This window comes from Sinohyriopsis cumingii, chromosome 15 (assembly GCF_028554795.1).
Source record: "Sinohyriopsis cumingii isolate HCF-2022 chromosome 15, ASM2855479v2, whole genome shotgun sequence".
NCBI lineage: Eukaryota > Metazoa > Mollusca > Bivalvia > Unionida > Unionidae > Sinohyriopsis > Sinohyriopsis cumingii.
In genome coordinates this window covers 28,391,588-28,415,889 of record NC_142975.1, presented here as the reverse complement: position 1 = coordinate 28,415,889, position 24,302 = coordinate 28,391,588, and positions in this window count along the sequence as shown.

Below are 24,302 nucleotides of genomic sequence, written 5' to 3'. Positions count from 1 at the left end.
GATCCTGAAACCAGGCCAACCAGTCCAAACACTAACATCATAATGCTGAGCGACAGGCGATGCCATTTTTTAAGTCTTTGGCATGACTCGGCGGGGATTCGAACCCGCAACCTCCCGCATCCGACGTAGACGCTCTAATCACTTAGGCCACGGGATATGCCCATAAAGTAGCAACGTTACATTATATGTTAATGATATACGACGAGATGTAAAAAGATTTCATTAAAAAGCCTCGTCTCCTTTTAAATGAAAAATGTATACAATGAGTGATAAATCATTCATACAGCGTAGATACTATACATACATACCTCACATCCCTGCCGATTGTGTTCGCAACAAATTCTAGTTATATGCCTTCTGTGGCTATTTTTATTGTATATTAATGGATACATGTATTAATAATCCCCATTTTCTACATGAATTTAATATGGTACTCAATTTTATCGCAATCATTTCTTTTTTTCCGTTCCCAAAACCCATCTCATGTTATAAGGACAAAATACGCAGAAATCTGGAGTGAGAGAGAAAAAGAATTTGTACTGGATGAAAACCTTGAAAAAGAACTTGTATCAAGTAACCTCCAACAATATGGTTCGTTGCAAGGGTATCGGTGCACTTTCCTTGGGATTTATTTACAATGTTTATGTATTAAATGATACAAAGTTGCAAGCAATGTCGTCTTTCTCCGTTATGTGGTAAACATACTGTGATGTATTTAATCTTTTTTTTTTTGTTCTTGTTTCTTAAACCTATTTTAATGTTCTGAAAATCGATTATTATTAATTAAATTTGATAATGTCCAAGTCCCACCCACCACTGTCTCTCTCTCTCTCTCTCTCTCTCTCTCCCAAGAGCTTCCTAGCAAGATCGGGCGAAAATTCATGAAAAGCGAAACTCGTTTCCGTTTAATTAAAGCTGTATACATCGTGTGTGTTCGATCATTAATACACCGTTAATGCTTTATATATATATATGAGTGTGTGTGTGTGTGTGTGTATGTGTGTGTGCACGCACGCACGCACGCACACCGGTTCATGTATTTAAATTTTTTAGTAAACTCAGCAGAATATTGCGTATGTGCAATATTTATTCCTTTTTTTTTCAAGTCCTCTCGCATCGTCTTAATCGACGATCTTTAGGTAATGCATTACTCACTCTATGATAAGGATGAATGGATATGTGTCTGTGTCTGTCTGTGTGGTGAATCCCTTAGGTTAGCTTGATGATTTAATGATAACACACAAAATATGTTAGACGATTTTCTGTATTCTCTGAATCAGGATAATTCACATCGGAAAAACATAATAAATTTATTGAGACAGAATTACTCTCTCTCTCTCTCTCTCTCACTCTCTCTCTCTCTCTCATATACATGGATAAATGAAATTATCATGATCAATATTCAGTGGCACGGCCTTTGCTGGCCAAATCAATGTTGTAGACGTCATTAGCATTATTCATTATGATTTCACTAGAACAAAAATTAATGAATTTCTATGTATAAACAATATTTATATTTTTGTTAGAAATACCCGATAATTGTTATTCGGCTACTACCGTCTGCAGCTTTTCTTTAAAACAAGTCGGGCTTCAGAGCTCACACACTTTACGGGGAAAAATCCGATTTCGTTCTTACTAAAAGGAAAGGTTCTCTTATAAAAGCCGAGTGCCAGTCCAAGTTCATTGGCATCCGTCAGTTGATTGACCACCATCCCTGTGGATAAAATGTTGATACATTAGAACATTTTGTTTCAGTGAGTTAAGTTATTGTTAAAAGTATGCAGCAGCAACACGTTTTTACCTGTATTTTTCCTTCTATATTTACAGTCAGTAGAAAGGAGCTTTATGTCTATTTCGTGTTACGAGGAGGATTTAAATCCTGGTTTGAATTTATTAATAGTACTTGTTGAAAAGAAGAAAGAAGAAAAAAACTTTTCATTTTACCTGCCTTTATCCCGCTGGGTCATTTACAGATACAACTAAGTCACATATATCTACCTAGATTTGCAGAATTGTATCTCTTTGGTCAAAATGACGCTACCGATTGACGATAAAATTAGTGAAGATACAGAGAGAAAATCTAATACTTTTCAGACTGTACTAAGTAATGTTATCCCTTTGATAAACAAAGAAATAAATCACCACCACCAATAACAGTAACATCCTGAGGACGGGCAATATATTACAAAGATTGTCACAAAGGCTGCATCAGAACAATGTTTACTGTATTTCTCAATTGCCAAACACGATAGTCATTTCAAATGCAATAAAAACTGACCATATTAGAACAATATGCTTTCAGAATGTATTAAAATGGGATTTGCTTCTCTGCAAATCAAATATTATGAAAACTTACCTTTCTTGCATTTGAGCTCGTGTTTTCCATTGGCCTTATGGTCATGTACAACTGTCACTTGTTGTTTGAGAGGTGTAGACAAGTCTGAAAGATTTAATGAGATATGCACATGTTTCTGTATTAAAAATAACTTCAGCTGATTAACTGCGATGTTTCAATCATTTGCCGATTGGTCGAAATGTTAGAACAATTGTACCGTATGTTGGAAAGTCAGACAACCGGTATAGCACACAATGACACTCTCGCTTTGCGCCTCTCCTGCTTCATATTAATATCTTCAAACATATTTATTTATTTATTTATTTATTTATTTATTTATCTATTTTAATTTATTTATCGATTTTAATATCTAACCTGATGATGTCACTTGGGACTGCTTTGTATCTTGGTCGACTTCATGCCATTTAAAGCCTGGAGGGAGAAACACGGAGTCAGCAAGACCAGAATACTCTGTAGAACAAGATAACGACAATTATTGATAGCGATAATGGTGTCCTTCAAAATAGACGAAAGCGACGAAAAACCAATATGCATTAACTGTTGATGCATGTTAAGTTCGTAGACGTTTACGTTACGCGTTGACATTGGTTGAGTTCTGCACCTGTAGAAGTACACGCTGGTAATACTAGATGTCACAATTATTAACATTTTTCGTTGTGGACATTTCTTGTCAAATATTTGTTGCATTATGAACGTATTATTAGGAACTTCATATTACAGTGTACATGCTGAAATATCTACTTACCCATATATGACTCAATGTCATTCGTCTTCTCTGTCATGGATCTTACTTTCGGTTCAAATCCAAGAACTTGTTTTACGTCTACACCAATGTCAGTGTTCCTCTATTTTGAAAAAGAAATAAATACATAACCGTTTTACCTAATTAGTTTGTAACCTATGGGACTGTATCCGCAGCAAATGAGTGGTTCTCATTAAACTACTTAGAATTTAAAGGTTGGCTTCAAGTTGTGAAACATATAAAGGAGTTGAATATAAAGATACGAATGCTGCAATATTAAAATTTAGTTCCTATATCAAAGCAAACTAGGAAGAAGAGGGAAATAAAAGTGGGTAAAAGATTATACATTATAATGCCCCATCATGAGTAAGAATCAGAAAGAACATTGCATTATAGTCTATTCGTTTTAGGGTCAATCATTAAAAAGTCTATACAAGAGACGAAATTTTCACGAAATCTTCATCCAAACTCTCTAAAAGCGTTGAAGAAATTAAATGATGTAAATTTCCTTGAAAGAATGACGAAAACAAGTATGATAAAACACTGTACAGTATAAATTGAATCATTTTTGATAAAATATCATCATTTATTGCTTACATTTGTTTGTATTGTTGTGAATATTCGTCTGTTGCACTCAAAAAATGTTTCAACTGCATCATGTGCATTGATACCAAGGACACGCTTTAAGGTACCTCGATATCGATTTCTGTAATAATAATAATAATAATTAGGATGACACTGATTATACTTTTTCAAGCCTTTTAGGAAAGAAAGCAAAAATATGGTTAAGAAAAGATTCTCGCTTCAGTGGTTCGTTAAAAATTAATGTTGTTCAATTGACTTTAGAAGGTCAATTACAGTGACCAAGGTTTCATGGGTGTGATACAGCTTAATCCATATATACAGTTACAAAGCATTTTCTTTTCTGTCAATGGGTATAGTGCTAAAGAGGATACAGACTGGCCATGTGGCCATGAAGGAGGAAGACAAATTTCATAGTTAATAACGAATATATATAAACAAAGTGTCATTACTTTCAAAATGGAAGAAGATAAAGATGAGCGAAATTATCTCTCTTATGGTAAGATAAGGCTCCTTGGCTAACTGCAGATAGAGGAATGTCACTCTCCAATTAGACATCATGTAAATTACAGAGAAAATTCAAAAGAAAGAAATTAAGCAAATAGAAAAAAAAAAATCATTACATAAATCACAACTGTTTTACTCCATTCACAGTTTAGTAAATGTAGAAAAACTATATAGTATAGCACGATTCACGATAAAGATTCTACCTAAATATCTTTAAAAGAAACTATAGGTTATTGCAATTGCATACAGAATGCATTCATACCCAACACTTTTTTCGGTGGAAGTGAAGGAAGGTTCGATGTACCGAGAGAGCTGTGTTCTCCATGTGTCGAGAAAATACTGTATTTTTCTCACGGCTACTCGCTTGGACACATATTCGTATTTCTCCATAACCTAACAGAAAGGTGGATAGGGAGATAGATTAAGAATAGGGGATTGGAGAATACCTCCACTGATCGATTTTCCTTCTTTCTATACAATAGAATGTTATTGAAAGAATAAACAATAAATACATAGGCATATCGGCAGTACCTTCAAGTTCTATACTGTGCATTGTTTACATGGTTTAGAGAAGAAACAGATGATAAGGATTGTATATAGAAGACAGGATTATAAGAATTATAGTGGGGAAACATGATTATAGTAACTTGGAGGTTTCAGTGTAACAAATGAACACGTATACAAGTAAGCTGAAGAACAATATAAATTTTTCATGCATTGTAACTGAGGAAAGACGGCAGCAAAAGCCGTGATCACTTTGTATGTCTTGTGAAAAATCTCCAGTTTTTACACGTACAAGTGTAAGTGATGGTCAGTCCAAGACTGCTGGTTTATCTTGGGTTCTCAGGTTTCCTCCACCTTAAGTCGCTTCATGCCCACATCTGGGCCACTGAGAGTGTGCTATATGAGTTATCTGAAGTTACTCTTCAACGCATGTAACAATAAGTGAACATGAAAAAGAAACAGCATTACCGTGGTCATCTTCACCTTCGCATTCTGCTCTAATTCTAGGGCTTTCACAAAACGGTTGGCGGCTTCCTTGGCCTTGACCGTAAGGGCCTGTTTTAAGACCTCCTTGGATCCCGTTTGGGACTCTAGGCGGGTTAACGCGTTCTTATACATCTGTAAAAAATAAATAAATAAAGAAATTAAATTGTTTTAAAAGCATAACGAATCTCCATAATGTCCGTTAATCTAATCAGTTAATGCAACTGATGACCAATAGATTACAAATATAAGAAAACATTTTTCTGCCGACTTGTAGAATTATGATATTACATCTCATCATCGTTGTTGTAGTCATTGTCATTATTATTATTATTATTATTATTATTATTATTATTATTATTATTCTCGACATTATTGATGGTGTTTGTCATAAAAGAAAATTACGATCATTCAAATTAGGTACTAATGAATATACGTGATGAAAAATACTTCTACAAAAGAAATATTGCATTGCATGCATAGATGTATATGGTTACATGATACTAAAATTACAAAATTTTGCCTTGACCGCCTGAAGAATTCCTGTGCAGTAAAACCGTTTTGTTGGAATGAACAAAGAAACAATATTGTTAAAGACTTCTGTTCAATGCTCTAAGAAATGGCGCTGTCTGTTTATCCAGATGAATATAGATACATAATATTCTCGTATTCTCACCCGCCGCCTCTCCTCGGTCTGTCCGTATGCCTGTATGTATGTTTTTCTGGTCTTCTTAAGGGCTTTTCTCAGAATGTTCAAAATCATCTTCTCCTCGGAACATAAAGAGAATCTGAAATGGAACATTGTAAAGTATTTACCAAAATAAGGATGTTTTGAGAACATTTAAATAACTTGTAAGCCACAAGACAAATATACATCTAAGCTGTATGAAAAGAAACTAAAAGGAAATTCCAAATGTCACTAAACTTTGGGAAACATTTTAGGTTTTGCTTACAGAGGAAATCTTCGGTCTCGTGTAGATCACTTACGATTACATCGCTTTTATTATCAATTAAGTTCCAAATTTAATTGATATAAAACTCAGCTTGAATCTTTACAGTAAAAGAGAAACGTTGTAAATTTAAATTCTATTAAAAAGGAAACGAATTTATCCAAGCAGCAGATAAGCTTTAACATAATTTGGACACACGAATTCCATCCCATTTCAAACACCAGTCATCAAATATCTAGTTTTCTATTAATCAAACAGACCATCGATCAATATGTGCATGAAACGGAAGACGAAACCCTTGACTTCAAAAATAAAATTATAAAGAGTAGATTTCAAGACATATGGTGCACTAGAACAAATTATACTGCCTATACTAACTTCCTTAAGACTCTGGATGCGTCCAGGCATATAGAGACGTCCTTTTCGACATCCAAATGTTGCATAGCAACACCATAAAAGAAGGAAGAGAAAGCTCTCGAGATGACAGGATAATCTGAAGTAACGAAAAGCAAGCGTTACAAATTGTAACCTTTGAAGATTGAAAATAATAAATTAAATAAGTACAATTTAACTGTCAATTACCAAAGGTGATGTAGGAGGAGATATGTCAGATATATGTCAATTACTTGTAATATGTTACTCGAGAGAGAGAGAGAGAGAGAGAGAGAGATGCGGGGCGATGGGTACCTCTGGCCATGTCCAGACGTGTTTGAAGTTTCTCGTTCCAGGCCAGAGCCTTCGTCTCACACCAATCTTGGCTGAGAGCTCTCTCCTCTAGAACATCCACCCAGAAGTCAAAGTCACTTAAACAGAAATAGGAAATATAATGAGTTACATATAAATATAATCAATCGGATTAAAATTATTCATAAGTCTGCTTAATTACATTATCTTCACGTGAAAACTATCGGAACATTTTCTTCCAGTCAAGTGAGTGGTGTGTTTTTTAATTTGCTGATGGGGCCTTCAAAACGAAAAGAGCTGTGCTTCGACTCTACAGTTCCGGTTAGTTTGATTGACCGAGTGCAATGATGTTTGTCTACCGATTGAAATCCGTCATGTGCTTTTAAATAGTGTTAGTTTTCCGGTTTCCATTATCTAAACTTTCACATTAATCTGTCATTATATATATTTATTTAGATCTAGATAAATAAGGAATTAAACGGAACCTTTAAACTTGAGCGATGGAAAAAGAAATATGGTCCTACAGTAGGAAAAGGAAAAGAGCACTTATTTTGCCAGTATTTCTTTGATTTCATTTGAAGCTACTTATGGTTGTCGGGTCATACTGAAATAATCAAGCACCATTCGTGTAATATAATGAAACCAATGCGTTCCTTTACAGAGCTCTATTTTGATGACTATGTAATGGAAAGAATGGCAACAATTTCTCTTTGATCTTGCGATTCATAATCAATTTAAATAATGTTAATGCAAATGCACATGCCGAATCTCTTTTCCGACCTACTTACCATAAACAAAAGGTTAACTATTGATAGTAGCGTTTGGTTGGCTCAAATACCATGTAAATGGCGGGGGTAGGGGTCAATTTGTGAGGAAAGAGTCATCCAACCATTCATTTGCTTTCAAAATTATATAGTATTATTTATAAATTACTCACGTTAATGCTGAATATGACTCCGGGAGATCACTCATTACTTGAAAATCCACCATTTCATCAAATTTCAAAAGAATAGACTTGGAAAATCAAAGATTTCTTTCTGTCAACGTGAATACGTACAGCAAGCTTTGTGCACAACGTAAGGGTAAGAAACATCCTCTTGGAAACGCTGCGTCATAGATTACGTCACTAATGAGTGACGAAGTTTTTCGTCATTCTCAATTAAACGTTTCGACGCAGGCCTCTCGCTGATGATGATTTTGATTATAATTGGTAGCTTGAACGAAGAACAGAAAGCTAATTAAATATAAACTGTTTGTTTTCATTTCTCTTTTTCAGTCCGATGAAAGCAATGTCTAAAACTATAATTTGCAAGCTGCATTTTCATTGCTTGTTGCAGTTTTCCATAAACATAGACATACCCACACCTTCCCCACTCATTTCCTATAACTTCGTCTCACAGCACACACATTTTTAAGCCACGCGATAACTTGCTTGAAGAGCTTCTCAACAGCTCCAGCATACCTTCAAATATTAGCTCCGCACCTATTTTCATTTTCTTCTTCTTTTATCGCGGGGATGGTAGTGGGTGGGTGATGAGAGCATATTTTTAACTACTTTTTATCTTTTGTTTGTTTAAGTTTATTTAATTTTCTTTGGATCTATGAGCAATACATAAGCTGGATGCTTATCGTAGGTAAAATTCAGACGTAGGTAATATATTTGCACTTTATTTCTAGCCATATTTGCTACTATTGCGATCAATTTAATTTGTAATTGTTAGTTTTTAAACCATGATTGTAAGTTTTAATTGTATTTTATATTTGACCCTGTCCAAAATCAAGTTCATACAGTACCAGACCAATAATGTTTATTTTGAAGGCAAATAATACGTAGCTAACATATTATTATATGCTAGTGTCGGTTAAATATTAGTGCAATCCCTTTCATTAATAAGCCAATGCATGATAAGATCTCTTCAATATGAAACACACCAAAAGTTTATTTTGTATGATGGCGTGGTTTAATTTTAGTGAGCTCAGGTCAGTGTCCCTGGTGTCAAATAGTCCCTTTTAAAATCTAATTGTGTGGATCGATTGTGTGACGCCATGTGCAGAGAGAGAGAGAGAGAAAGAGACAGAGAGACAGAGAGAGAGAGAGAGAGAGAATATAAAAAGGTACTGACTAAACGACATATTTGATAATTTACCTCTGAGTCAAACAAAATGTATCTGATTGTTTTCTTTCACATTATGTACACTTCAGCCAGCATGGACATTTATTATACATCAAGAAACACTAAATTTGAGTATCAAAGCTTGTATTTTCAGCGTCGTGACTGCTGCCATGAACAGGAACTTACAAAATTATTTTTATTTCCTATTGGCTCAATCTTAACTTGTTGGATTTAACTCTAATGCAATTAATTGTATGAAATAAATGGTATTATGTTTTGGTCACCATGTAGACTGTTCGTTATTATGCTTCTAACTACATTTGAATAAACTTTTGAATCAATGATGATATTTTCCAACATATTTCTTATCCAAATGTGCATGGCTCAGAGTTAAATAGGAGATAAAATATACAAGCTCAGATGAATTGCTAGAATCTCTTGTCCATCGTAAAAACCGTGCATAATATCTGCATGAAACCTTTTATTCAGTTTTCTTGGTTCCCGATCTACTTTGGCGAAATGTGTTATGAACGTTGAACTACCCATTAATAAACATATTTATCAATATTACCCTCTGTGTTTAACTAGAAAATATATCATATATATTTTGTCTATGTTTGTATAAATGATTTAGATCCTGTTAGCTCTTCTTCATGCTATCTTCGGTCAGTAATTCGGAAGTGATATGTGCAAGCCGCCAGCACAACAGTGTGAATTTTTACCGTGTAAACGGGGACGCAGTTTTCCGACTGATACACACTAGGCTTTGAATCGAGTGGGACGTGTGTATTATTGTGCATAGCATGATGTGAAATAATACCCATAAAATGGAGACATGCTCAGATACGCTTATTTTAAGGTTTGTATCATTATATAAGGCCTTGGCATTCCATTGAAGGCGAAATAACAAAATGGGGACGTCCCTGTTTCGAGGTGTGTCCCCGGTCTGTTGGTGTGTATTCACAATGATGACTCCGTTTCGCGCCTTTTACACACACACACACACACACACACACACACGCTGTAATATCTTAAATGAAGAATCAGTCTTCTTTACTGTGTTCAGTACTTGATTTCGGCTATAATTATTTATTCCAATTATTTATCTCTGGTATTACAAAGTGCTCAATAATATTCTTGGTCAGTGATATTAACCTGGGAATTAGTTAATTCAAACAAGGATATATCGGGTTATATTTCTGTGATTCATCGAAAGACTTGGCACATCATAACATTTCAGGCACTTGTTACGTTGCATTTCGAGACTACACGCACATTTATGATGTTTCTATAATAATGAATTTGTATTATTTCGATCAAAGCGGTTGTATCTCTTGACTCATCGGTATTTTTGTACAAGCTTGAATGAGCATGCAACACACAAGTTTAATAAAGAAATATAAAACAGCGATGTACGTCTTGCCACTCGCGCGCGTGCGTGTGTGTGTGTGTGTGTATGTGTGTGTGTGTGTGTCTATGTGATTCGCTTTATAAGGTAGCTTTAAATATTTCAAGTCATATCGCTACAATGCCTGCAATGTGGCAGTTTATAGTGATGTCTAGCACTGGGGCATCATACCGAAGACATGTAGCATCATGTCCCACTAAGTCACATGATCCTGAAACCAGGCCAACCAGTCCAAACACTAACATCATAATGCTGAGCGACAGGCGATGCCATTTTTTAAGTCTTTGGCATGACTCGGCGGGGATTCGAACCCGCAACCTCCCGCATCCGACGTAGACGCTCTAATCACTTAGGCCACGGGATATGCCCATAAAGTAGCAACGTTACATTATATGTTAATGATATACGACGAGATGTAAAAAGATTTCATTAAAAAGCCTCGTCTCCTTTTAAATGAAAAATGTATACAATGAGTGATAAATCATTCATACAGCGTAGATACTATACATACATACCTCACATCCCTGCCGATTGTGTTCGCAACAAATTCTAGTTATATGCCTTCTGTGGCTATTTTTATTGTATATTAATGGATACATGTATTAATAATCCCCATTTTCTACATGAATTTAATATGGTACTCAATTTTATCGCAATCATTTCTTTTTTTCCGTTCCCAAAACCCATCTCATGTTATAAGGACAAAATACGCAGAAATCTGGAGTGAGAGAGAAAAAGAATTTGTACTGGATGAAAACCTTGAAAAAGAACTTGTATCAAGTAACCTCCAACAATATGGTTCGTTGCAAGGGTATCGGTGCACTTTCCTTGGGATTTATTTACAATGTTTATGTATTAAATGATACAAAGTTGCAAGCAATGTCGTCTTTCTCCGTTATGTGGTAAACATACTGTGATGTATTTAATCTTTTTTTTTTTGTTCTTGTTTCTTAAACCTATTTTAATGTTCTGAAAATCGATTATTATTAATTAAATTTGATAATGTCCAAGTCCCACCCACCACTGTCTCTCTCTCTCTCTCTCTCTCTCTCTCCCAAGAGCTTCCTAGCAAGATCGGGCGAAAATTCATGAAAAGCGAAACTCGTTTCCGTTTAATTAAAGCTGTATACATCGTGTGTGTTCGATCATTAATACACCGTTAATGCTTTATATATATATATGAGTGTGTGTGTGTGTGTGTGTATGTGTGTGTGCACGCACGCACGCACGCACACCGGTTCATGTATTTAAATTTTTTAGTAAACTCAGCAGAATATTGCGTATGTGCAATATTTATTCCTTTTTTTTTCAAGTCCTCTCGCATCGTCTTAATCGACGATCTTTAGGTAATGCATTACTCACTCTATGATAAGGATGAATGGATATGTGTCTGTGTCTGTCTGTGTGGTGAATCCCTTAGGTTAGCTTGATGATTTAATGATAACACACAAAATATGTTAGACGATTTTCTGTATTCTCTGAATCAGGATAATTCACATCGGAAAAACATAATAAATTTATTGAGACAGAATTACTCTCTCTCTCTCTCTCTCTCACTCTCTCTCTCTCTCTCATATACATGGATAAATGAAATTATCATGATCAATATTCAGTGGCACGGCCTTTGCTGGCCAAATCAATGTTGTAGACGTCATTAGCATTATTCATTATGATTTCACTAGAACAAAAATTAATGAATTTCTATGTATAAACAATATTTATATTTTTGTTAGAAATACCCGATAATTGTTATTCGGCTACTACCGTCTGCAGCTTTTCTTTAAAACAAGTCGGGCTTCAGAGCTCACACACTTTACGGGGAAAAATCCGATTTCGTTCTTACTAAAAGGAAAGGTTCTCTTATAAAAGCCGAGTGCCAGTCCAAGTTCATTGGCATCCGTCAGTTGATTGACCACCATCCCTGTGGATAAAATGTTGATACATTAGAACATTTTGTTTCAGTGAGTTAAGTTATTGTTAAAAGTATGCAGCAGCAACACGTTTTTACCTGTATTTTTCCTTCTATATTTACAGTCAGTAGAAAGGAGCTTTATGTCTATTTCGTGTTACGAGGAGGATTTAAATCCTGGTTTGAATTTATTAATAGTACTTGTTGAAAAGAAGAAAGAAGAAAAAAACTTTTCATTTTACCTGCCTTTATCCCGCTGGGTCATTTACAGATACAACTAAGTCACATATATCTACCTAGATTTGCAGAATTGTATCTCTTTGGTCAAAATGACGCTACCGATTGACGATAAAATTAGTGAAGATACAGAGAGAAAATCTAATACTTTTCAGACTGTACTAAGTAATGTTATCCCTTTGATAAACAAAGAAATAAATCACCACCACCAATAACAGTAACATCCTGAGGACGGGCAATATATTACAAAGATTGTCACAAAGGCTGCATCAGAACAATGTTTACTGTATTTCTCAATTGCCAAACACGATAGTCATTTCAAATGCAATAAAAACTGACCATATTAGAACAATATGCTTTCAGAATGTATTAAAATGGGATTTGCTTCTCTGCAAATCAAATATTATGAAAACTTACCTTTCTTGCATTTGAGCTCGTGTTTTCCATTGGCCTTATGGTCATGTACAACTGTCACTTGTTGTTTGAGAGGTGTAGACAAGTCTGAAAGATTTAATGAGATATGCACATGTTTCTGTATTAAAAATAACTTCAGCTGATTAACTGCGATGTTTCAATCATTTGCCGATTGGTCGAAATGTTAGAACAATTGTACCGTATGTTGGAAAGTCAGACAACCGGTATAGCACACAATGACACTCTCGCTTTGCGCCTCTCCTGCTTCATATTAATATCTTCAAACATATTTATTTATTTATTTATTTATTTATTTATTTATCTATTTTAATTTATTTATCGATTTTAATATCTAACCTGATGATGTCACTTGGGACTGCTTTGTATCTTGGTCGACTTCATGCCATTTAAAGCCTGGAGGGAGAAACACGGAGTCAGCAAGACCAGAATACTCTGTAGAACAAGATAACGACAATTATTGATAGCGATAATGGTGTCCTTCAAAATAGACGAAAGCGACGAAAAACCAATATGCATTAACTGTTGATGCATGTTAAGTTCGTAGACGTTTACGTTACGCGTTGACATTGGTTGAGTTCTGCACCTGTAGAAGTACACGCTGGTAATACTAGATGTCACAATTATTAACATTTTTCGTTGTGGACATTTCTTGTCAAATATTTGTTGCATTATGAACGTATTATTAGGAACTTCATATTACAGTGTACATGCTGAAATATCTACTTACCCATATATGACTCAATGTCATTCGTCTTCTCTGTCATGGATCTTACTTTCGGTTCAAATCCAAGAACTTGTTTTACGTCTACACCAATGTCAGTGTTCCTCTATTTTGAAAAAGAAATAAATACATAACCGTTTTACCTAATTAGTTTGTAACCTATGGGACTGTATCCGCAGCAAATGAGTGGTTCTCATTAAACTACTTAGAATTTAAAGGTTGGCTTCAAGTTGTGAAACATATAAAGGAGTTGAATATAAAGATACGAATGCTGCAATATTAAAATTTAGTTCCTATATCAAAGCAAACTAGGAAGAAGAGGGAAATAAAAGTGGGTAAAAGATTATACATTATAATGCCCCATCATGAGTAAGAATCAGAAAGAACATTGCATTATAGTCTATTCGTTTTAGGGTCAATCATTCAAAAGTCTATACAAGAGACGAAATTTTCACGAAATCTTCATCCAAACTCTCTAAAAGCGTTGAAGAAATTAAATGATGTAAATTTCCTTGAAAGAATGACGAAAACAAGTATGATAAAACACTGTACAGTATAAATTGAATCATTTTTGATAAAATATCATCATTTATTGCTTACATTTGTTTGTATTGTTGTGAATATTCGTCTGTTGCACTCAAAAAATGTTTCAACTGCATCATGTGCATTGATACCAAGGACACGCTTTAAGGTACCTCGATATCGATTTCTGTAATAATAATAATAATAATTAGGATGACACTGATTATACTTTTTCAAGCCTTTTAGGAAAGAAAGCAAAAATATGGTTAAGAAAAGATTCTCGCTTCAGTGGTTCGTTAAAAATTAATGTTGTTCAATTGACTTTAGAAGGTCAATTACAGTGACCAAGGTTTCATGGGTGTGATACAGCTTAATCCATATATACAGTTACAAAGCATTTTCTTTTCTGTCAATGGGTATAGTGCTAAAGAGGATACAGACTGGCCATGTGGCCATGAAGGAGGAAGACAAATTTCATAGTTAATAACGAATATATATAAACAAAGTGTCATTACTTTCAAAATGGAAGAAGATAAAGATGAGCGAAATTATCTCTCTTATGGTAAGATAAGGCTCCTTGGCTAACTGCAGATAGAGGAATGTCACTCTCCAATTAGACATCATGTAAATTACAGAGAAAATTCAAAAGAAAGAAATTAAGCAAATAGAAAAAAAAATCATTACACAAATCACAACTGTTTTACTCCATTCACAGTTTAGTAAATGTAGAAAAACTATATAGTATAGCACGATTCACGATAAAGATTCTACCTAAATATCTTTAAAAGAAACTATAGGTTATTGCAATTGCATACAGAATGCATTCATACCCAACACTTTTTTCGGTGGAAGTGAAGGAAGGTTCGATGTACCGAGAGAGCTGTGTTCTCCATGTGTCGAGAAAATACTGTATTTTTCTCACGGCTACTCGCTTGGACACATATTCGTATTTCTCTATAACCTAACAGAAAGGTGGATAGGGAGATAGATTAAGAATAGGGGATTGGAGAATACCTCCACTGATCGATTTTCCTTCTTTCTATACAATAGAATGTTATTGAAAGAATAAACAATAAATACATAGGCATATCGGCAGTACCTTCAAGTTCTATACTGTGCATTGTTTACATGGTTTAGAGAAGAAACAGATGATAAGGATTGTATATAGAAGACAGGATTATAAGAATTATAGTGGGGAAACATGATTATAGTAACTTGGAGGTTTCAGTGTAACAAATGAACACGTATACAAGTAAGCTGAAAAACAATATACATTTTTCATGCATTGTAACTGAGGAAAGACGGCAGCAAAAGCCGTGATCACTTTGTATGTCTTGTGAAAAATCTCCAGTTTTTACACGTACAAGTGTAAGTGATGGTCAGTCCAAGACTGCTGGTTTATCTTGGGTTCTCAGGTTTCCTCCACCTTAAGTCGCTTCATGCCCACATCTGGGCCACTGAGAGTGTGCTATATGAGTTATCTGAAGTTACTCTTCAACGCATGTAACAATAAGTGAACATGAAAAAGAAACAGCATTACCGTGGTCATCTTCACCTTCGCATTCTGCTCTAATTCTAGGGCTTTCACAAAGCGGTTGGCGGCTTCCTTGGCCTTGACCGTAAGGGCCTGTTTTAAGACCTCCTTGGATCCCGTTTGGGACTCTAGGCGGGTTAACGCGTTCTTATACATCTGTAAAAAATAAATAAATAAAGAAATTAAATTGTTTTAAAAGCATAACGAATCTCCATAATGTCCGTTAATCTAATCAGTTAATGCAACTGATGACCAATAGATTACAAATATAAGAAAACATTTTTCTGCCGACTTGTAGAATTATGATATTACATCTCATCATCGTTGTTGTAGTCATTGTCATTATTATTATTATTATTATTATTATTATTCTCGACATTATTGATGGTGTTTGTCATAAAAGAAAATTACGATCATTCAAATTAGGTACTAATGAATATACGTGATGAAAAATACTTCTACAAAAGAAATATTGCATTGCATGCATAGATGTACATGGTTACATGATACTAAAATTACAAAATTTTGCCTTGACCGCCTGAAGAATTCCTGTGCAGTAAAACCGTTTTGTTGGAATGAACAAAGAAACAATATTGTTAAAGACTTCTGTTCAATGCTCTAAGAAATGGCGCTGTCTGTTTATCCAGATGAATATAGATACATAATATTCTCGTATTCTCACCCGCCGCCTCTCCTCGGTCTGTCCGTATGCCTGTATGTATGTTTTTCTGGTCTTCTTAAGGGCTTTTCTCAGAATGTTCAAAATCATCTTCTCCTCGGAACATAAAGAGAATCTGAAATGGAACATTGTAAAGTATTTACCAAAATAAGGATGTTTTGAGAACATTTAAATAACTTGTAAGCCACAAGACAAATATACATCTAAGCTGTATGAAAAGAAACTAAAAGGAAATTCCAAATGTCACTAAACTTTGGGAAACATTTTAGGTTTTGCTTACAGAGGAAATCTTCGGTCTCGTGTAGATCACTTACGATTACATCGCTTTTATTATCAATTAAGTTCCAAATTTAATTGATATAAAACTCAGCTTGAATCTTTACAGTAAAAGAGAAACGTTGTAAATTTAAATTCTATTAAAAAGGAAACGAATTTATCCAAGCAGCAGATAAGCTTTAACATAATTTGGACACACGAATTCCATCCCATTTCAAACACCAGTCATCAAATATCTAGTTTTCTATTAATCAAACAGACCATCGATCAATATGTGCATGAAACGGAAGACGAAACCCTTGACTTCAAAAATAAAATTATAAAGAGTAGATTTCAAGACATATGGTGCACTAGAACAAATTATACTGCCTATACTAACTTCCTTAAGACTCTGGATGCGTCCAGGCATATAGAGACGTCCTTTTCGACATCCAAATGTTGCATAGCAACACCATAAAAGAAGGAAGAGAAAGCTCTCGAGATGACAGGATAATCTGAAGTAACGAAAAGCAAGCGTTACAAATTGTAACCTTTGAAGATTGAAAATAATAAATTAAATAAGTACAATTTAACTGTCAATTACCAAAGGTGATGTAGGAGGAGATATGTCAGATATATGTCAATTACTTGTAATATGTTACTCGAGAGAGAGAGAGAGAGAGAGAGAGAGATGCGGGGCGATGGGTACCTCTGGCCATGTCCAGACGTGTTTGAAGTTTCTCGTTCCAGGCCAGAGCCTTCGTCTCACACCAATCTTGGCTGAGAGCTCTCTCCTCTAGAACATCCACCCAGAAGTCAAAGTCACTTAAACAGAAATAGGAAATATAATGAGTTACATATAAATATAATCAATCGGATTAAAATTATTCATAAGTCTGCTTAATTACATTATCTTCACGTGAAAACTATCGGAACATTTTCTTCCAGTCAAGTGAGTGGTGTGTTTTTTAATTTGCTGATGGGGCCTTCAAAACGAAAAGAGCTGTGCTTCGACTCTACAGTTCCGGTTAGTTTGATTGACCGAGTGCAATGATGTTTGTCTACCGATTGAAATCCGTCATGTGCTTTTAAATAGTGTTAGTTTTCCGGTTTCCATTATCTAAACTTTCACATTAATCTGTCATTATATATATTTATTTAGATCTAGATAAATAAGGAATTAAACGGAACCTTTAAACTTGAGCGATGGAAAAAGAAATATGGTCCTACAGTAGGAAAAGGAAAAGAGCACTTATTTTGCCAGTATTTCTTTGATTTCATTTGAAGCTACTTATGGTTGTCGGGTCATACTGAAATAATCAAGCACCATTCGTGTAATATAATGAAACCAATGCGTTCCTTTACAGAGCTCTATTTTGATGACTATGTAATGGAAAGAATGGCAACAATTTCTCTTTGATCTTGCGATTCATAATCAATTTAAATAATGTTAATGCAAATGCACATGCCGAATCTCTTTTCCGACCTACTTACCATAAACAAAAGGTTAACTATTGATAGTAGCGTTTGGTTGGCTCAAATACCATGTAAATGGCGGGGGTAGGGGTCAATTTGTGAGGAAAGAGTCATCCAACCATTCATTTGCTTTCAAAATTATATAGTATTATTTATAAATTACTCACGTTAATGCTGAATATGACTCCGGGAGATCACTCATTACTTGAAAATCCACCATTTCATCAAATTTCAAAAGAATAGACTTGGAAAATCAAAGATTTCTTTCTGTCAACGTGAATACGTACAGCAAGCTTTGTGCACAACGTAAGGGTAAGAAACATCCTCTTGGAAACGCTGCGTCATAGATTACGTCACTAATGAGTGACGAAGTTTTTCGTCATTCTCAATTAAACGTTTCGACGCAGGCCTCTCGCTGATGATGATTTTGATTATAATTGGTAGCTTGAACGAAGAACAGAAAGCTAATTAAATATAAACTGTTTGTTTTCATTTCTCTTTTTCAGTCCGATGAAAGCAATGTCTAAAACTATAATTTGCAAGCTGCATTTTCATTGCTTGTTGCAGTTTTCCATAAACATAGACATACCCACACCTTCCCCACTCATTTCCTATAACTTCGTCTCACAGCACACACATTTTTAAGCCACGCGATAACTTGCTTGAAGAGCTTCTCAACAGCTCCAGCATACCTTCAAATATTAGCTCCGCACCTATTTTCATTTTCTTCTTCTTTTATCGCGGGGATGGTAGTGGGTGGGTGATGAGAGCATATTTTTAACTACTTTTTATCTTTTGTTTGTTTAAGTTTATTTAATTTTCTTTGGATCTATGAGCAATACATAAGCTGGATGCTTATCGTAGGTAAAATTCAGACGTAGGTAATATATTTGCACTTTATTTCTAGCCATATTTGCTACTATTGCGATCAATTTAATTTGTAATTGTTAGTTTTTAAACCATGATTGTAAGTTTTAATTGTATTTTATATTTGACCCTGTCCAAAATCAAGTTCATACAGTACCAGACCAATAATGTTTATTTTGAAGGCAAATAATACGTAGCTAACATATTATTATATGCTAGTGTCGGTTAAATATTAGTGCAATCCCTTTCATTAATAAGCCAATGCATGATAAGATCTCTTCAATATGAAACACACCAAAAGTTTATTTTGTATGATGGCGTGGTTTAATTTTAGTGAGCTCAGGTCAGTGTCCCTGGTGTCAAATAGTCCCTTTTAAAATCTAATTGTGTGGATCGATTGTGTGACGCCATGTGCAGAGAGAGAGAGAGAGAAAGAGACAGAGAGACAGAGAGAGAGAGAGAGAGAGAGAATATAAAAAGGTACTGACTAAACGACATATTTGATAATTTACCTCTGAGTCAAACAAAATGTATCTGATTGTTTTCTTTCACATTATGTACACTTCAGCCAGCATGGACATTTATTATACATCAAGAAACACTAAATTTGAGTATCAAAGCTTGTATTTTCAGCGTCGTGACTGCTGCCATGAACAGGAACTTACAAAATTATTTTTATTTCCTATTGGCTCAATCTTAACTTGTTGGATTTAACTCTAATGCAATTAATTGTATGAAATAAATGGTATTATGTTTTGGTCACCATGTAGACTGTTCGTTATTATGCTTCTAACTACATTTGAATAAACTTTTGAATCAATGATGATATTTTCCAACATATTTCTTATCCAAATGTGCATGGCTCAGAGTTAAATAGGAGATAAAATATACAAGCTCAGATGAATTGCTAGAATCTCTTGTCCATCGTAAAAACCGTGCATAATATCTGCATGAAACCTTTTATTCAGTTTTCTTGGTTCCCGATCTACTTTGGCGAAATGTGTTATGAACGTTGAACTACCCATTAATAAACATATTTATCAATATTACCCTCTGTGTTTAACTAGAAAATATATCATATATATTTTGTCTATGTTTGTATAAATGATTTAGATCCTGTTAGCTCTTCTTCATGCTATCTTCGGTCAGTAATTCGGAAGTGATATGTGCAAGCCGCCAGCACAACAGTGTGAATTTTTACCGTGTAAACGGGGACGCAGTTTTCCGACTGATACACACTAGGCTTTGAATCGAGTGGGACGTGTGTATTATTGTGCATAGCATGATGTGAAATAATACCCATAAAATGGAGACATGCTCAGATACGCTTATTTTAAGGTTTGTATCATTATATAAGGCCTTGGCATTCCATTGAAGGCGAAATAACAAAATGGGGACGTCCCTGTTTCGAGGTGTGTCCCCGGTCTGTTGGTGTGTATTCACAATGATGACTCCGTTTCGCGCCTTTTACACACACACACACACACACACACACACACACGCTGTAATATCTTAAATGAAGAATCAGTCTTCTTTACTGTGTTCAGTACTTGATTTCGGCTATAATTATTTATTCCAATTATTTATCTCTGGTATTACAAAGTGCTCAATAATATTCTTGGTCAGTGATATTAACCTGGGAATTAGTTAATTCAAACAAGGATATATCGGGTTATATTTCTGTGATTCATCGAAAGACTTGGCACATCATAACATTTCAGGCACTTGTTACGTTGCATTTCGAGACTACACGCACATTTATGATGTTTCTATAATAATGAATTTGTATTATTTCGATCAAAGCGGTTGTATCTCTTGACTCATCGGTATTTTTGTACAAGCTTGAATGAGCATGCAACACACAAGTTTAATAAAGAAATATAAAACAGCGATGTACGTCTTGCCACTCGCGCGCGTGCGTGTGTGTGTGTGTGTGTATGTGTGTGTGTGTGTGTCTATGTGATTCGCTTTATAAGGTAGCTTTAAATATTTCAAGTCATATCGCTACAATGCCTGCAATGTGGCAGTTTATAGTGATGTCTAGCACTGGGGCATCATACCGAAGACATGTAGCATCATGTCCCACTAAGTCACATGATCCTGAAACCAGGCCAACCAGTCCAAACACTAACATCATAATGCTGAGCGACAGGCGATGCCATTTTTTAAGTCTTTGGCATGACTCGGCGGGGATTCGAACCCGCAACCTCCCGCATCCGACGTAGACGCTCTAATCACTTAGGCCACGGGATATGCCCATAAAGTAGCAACGTTACATTATATGTTAATGATATACGACGAGATGTAAAAAGATTTCATTAAAAAGCCTCGTCTCCTTTTAAATGAAAAATGTATACAATGAGTGATAAATCATTCATACAGCGTAGATACTATACATACATACCTCACATCCCTGCCGATTGTGTTCGCAACAAATTCTAGTTATATGCCTTCTGTGGCTATTTTTATTGTATATTAATGGATACATGTATTAATAATCCCCATTTTCTACATGAATTTAATATGGTACTCAATTTTATCGCAATCATTTCTTTTTTTCCGTTCCCAAAACCCATCTCATGTTATAAGGACAAAATACGCAGAAATCTGGAGTGAGAGAGAAAAAGAATTTGTACTGGATGAAAACCTTGAAAAAGAACTTGTATCAAGTAACCTCCAACAATATGGTTCGTTGCAAGGGTATCGGTGCACTTTCCTTGGGATTTATTTACAATGTTTATGTATTAAATGATACAAAGTTGCAAGCAATGTCGTCTTTCTCCGTTATGTGGTAAACATACTGTGATGTATTTAATCTTTTTTTTTTTGTTCTTGTTTCTTAAACCTATTTTAATGTTCTGAAAATCGATTATTATTAATTAAATTTGATAATGTCCAAGTCCCACCCACCACTGTCTCTCTCTCTCTCTCTCTCTCTCTCTCTCTCTCTCCCAAGAGCTTCCTAGCAAGATCGGGCGAAAATTCATGAAAAGCGAAACTCGTTTCCGTTTAATTAAAGCTGTATACATCGTGTGTGTTCGATCATTAATACACCGTTAATGCTTTATATATATATATGAGTGTGTGTGTGTGTGTGTGTGTATGTGTGTGTGCACGCACGCACGCACGCACACCGGTTCATGTATTTAAATTTTTTAGTAAACTCAGCAGAATATTGCGTATGTGCAATATTTATTCCTTTTTTTTTCAAGTCCTCTCGCATCGTCTTAATCGACGATCTTTAGGTAATGCATTACTCACTCTATGATAAGGATGAATGGAGATGTGTCTGTGTCTGTCTGTGTGGTGAATCCCTTAGGTTAGCTTGATGATTTAATGATAACACACAAAATATGTTAGACGATTTTCTGTATTCTCTGAATCAGGATAATTCACATCGGAAAAACATAATAAATTTATTGAGACAGAATTACTCTCTCTCTCTCTCTCTCTCTCACTCTCTCTCTCTCTCTCATATACATGGATAAATGAAATCATCATGATCAATATTCAGTGGCACGGCCTTTGCTGGCCAAATCAATGTTGTAGACGTCATTAGCATTATTCATTATGATTTCACTAGAACAAAAATTAATGAATTTCTATGTATAAACAATATTTATATTTTTGTTAGAAATACCCGATAATTGTTATTCGGCTACTACCGTCTGCAGCTTTTCTTTAAAACAAGTCGGGCTTCAGAGCTCACACACTTTACGGGGAAAAATCCGATTTCGTTCTTACTAAAAGGAAAGGTTCTCTTATAAAAGCCGAGTGCCAGTCCAAGTTCATTGGCATCCGTCAGTTGATTGACCACCATCCCTGTGGATAAAATGTTGATACATTAGAACATTTTGTTTCAGTGAGTTAAGTTATTGTTAAAAGTATGCAGCAGCAACACGTTTTTACCTGTATTTTTCCTTCTATATTTACAGTCAGTAGAAAGGAGCTTTATGTCTATTTCGTGTTACGAGGAGGATTTAAATCCTGGTTTGAATTTATTAATAGTACTTGTTGAAAAGAAGAAAGAAGAAAAAAACTTTTCATTTTACCTGCCTTTATCCCGCTGGGTCATTTACAGATACAACTAAGTCACATATATCTACCTAGATTTGCAGAATTGTATCTCTTTGGTCAAAATGACGCTACCGATTGACGATAAAATTAGTGAAGATACAGAGAGAAAATCTAATACTTTTCAGACTGTACTAAGTAATGTTATCCCTTTGATAAACAAAGAAATAAATCACCACCACCAATAACAGTAACATCCTGAGGACGGGCAATATATTACAAAGATTGTCACAAAGGCTGCATCAGAACAATGTTTACTGTATTTCTCAATTGCCAAACACGATAGTCATTTCAAATGCAATAAAAACTGACCATATTAGAACAATATGCTTTCAGAATGTATTAAAATGGGATTTGCTTCTCTGCAAATCAAATATTATGAAAACTTACCTTTCTTGCATTTGAGCTCGTGTTTTCCATTGGCCTTATGGTCATGTACAACTGTCACTTGTTGTTTGAGAGGTGTAGACAAGTCTGAAAGATTTAATGAGATATGCACATGTTTCTGTATTAAAAATAACTTCAGCTGATTAACTGCGATGTTTCAATCATTTGCCGATTGGTCGAAATGTTAGAACAATTGTACCGTATGTTGGAAAGTCAGACAACCGGTATAGCACACAATGACACTCTCGCTTTGCGCCTCTCCTGCTTCATATTAATATCTTCAAACATATTTATTTATTTATTTATTTATTTATTTATCTATTTTAATTTATTTATCGATTTTAATATCTAACCTGATGATGTCACTTGGGACTGCTTTGTATCTTGGTCGACTTCATGCCATTTAAAGCCTGGAGGGAGAAACACGGAGTCAGCAAGACCAGAATACTCTGTAGAACAAGATAACGACAATTATTGATAGCGATAATGGTGTCCTTCAAAATAGACGAAAGCGACGAAAAACCAATATGCATTAACTGTTGATGCATGTTAAGTTCGTAGACGTTTACGTTACGCGTTGACATTGGTTGAGTTCTGCACCTGTAGAAGTACACGCTGGTAATACTAGATGTCACAATTATTAACATTTTTCGTTGTGGACATTTCTTGTCAAATATTTGTTGCATTATGAACGTATTATTAGGAACTTCATATTACAGTGTACATGCTGAAATATCTACTTACCCATATATGACTCAATGTCATTCGTCTTCTCTGTCATGGATCTTACTTTCGGTTCAAATCCAAGAACTTGTTTTACGTCTACACCAATGTCAGTGTTCCTCTATTTTGAAAAAGAAATAAATACATAACCGT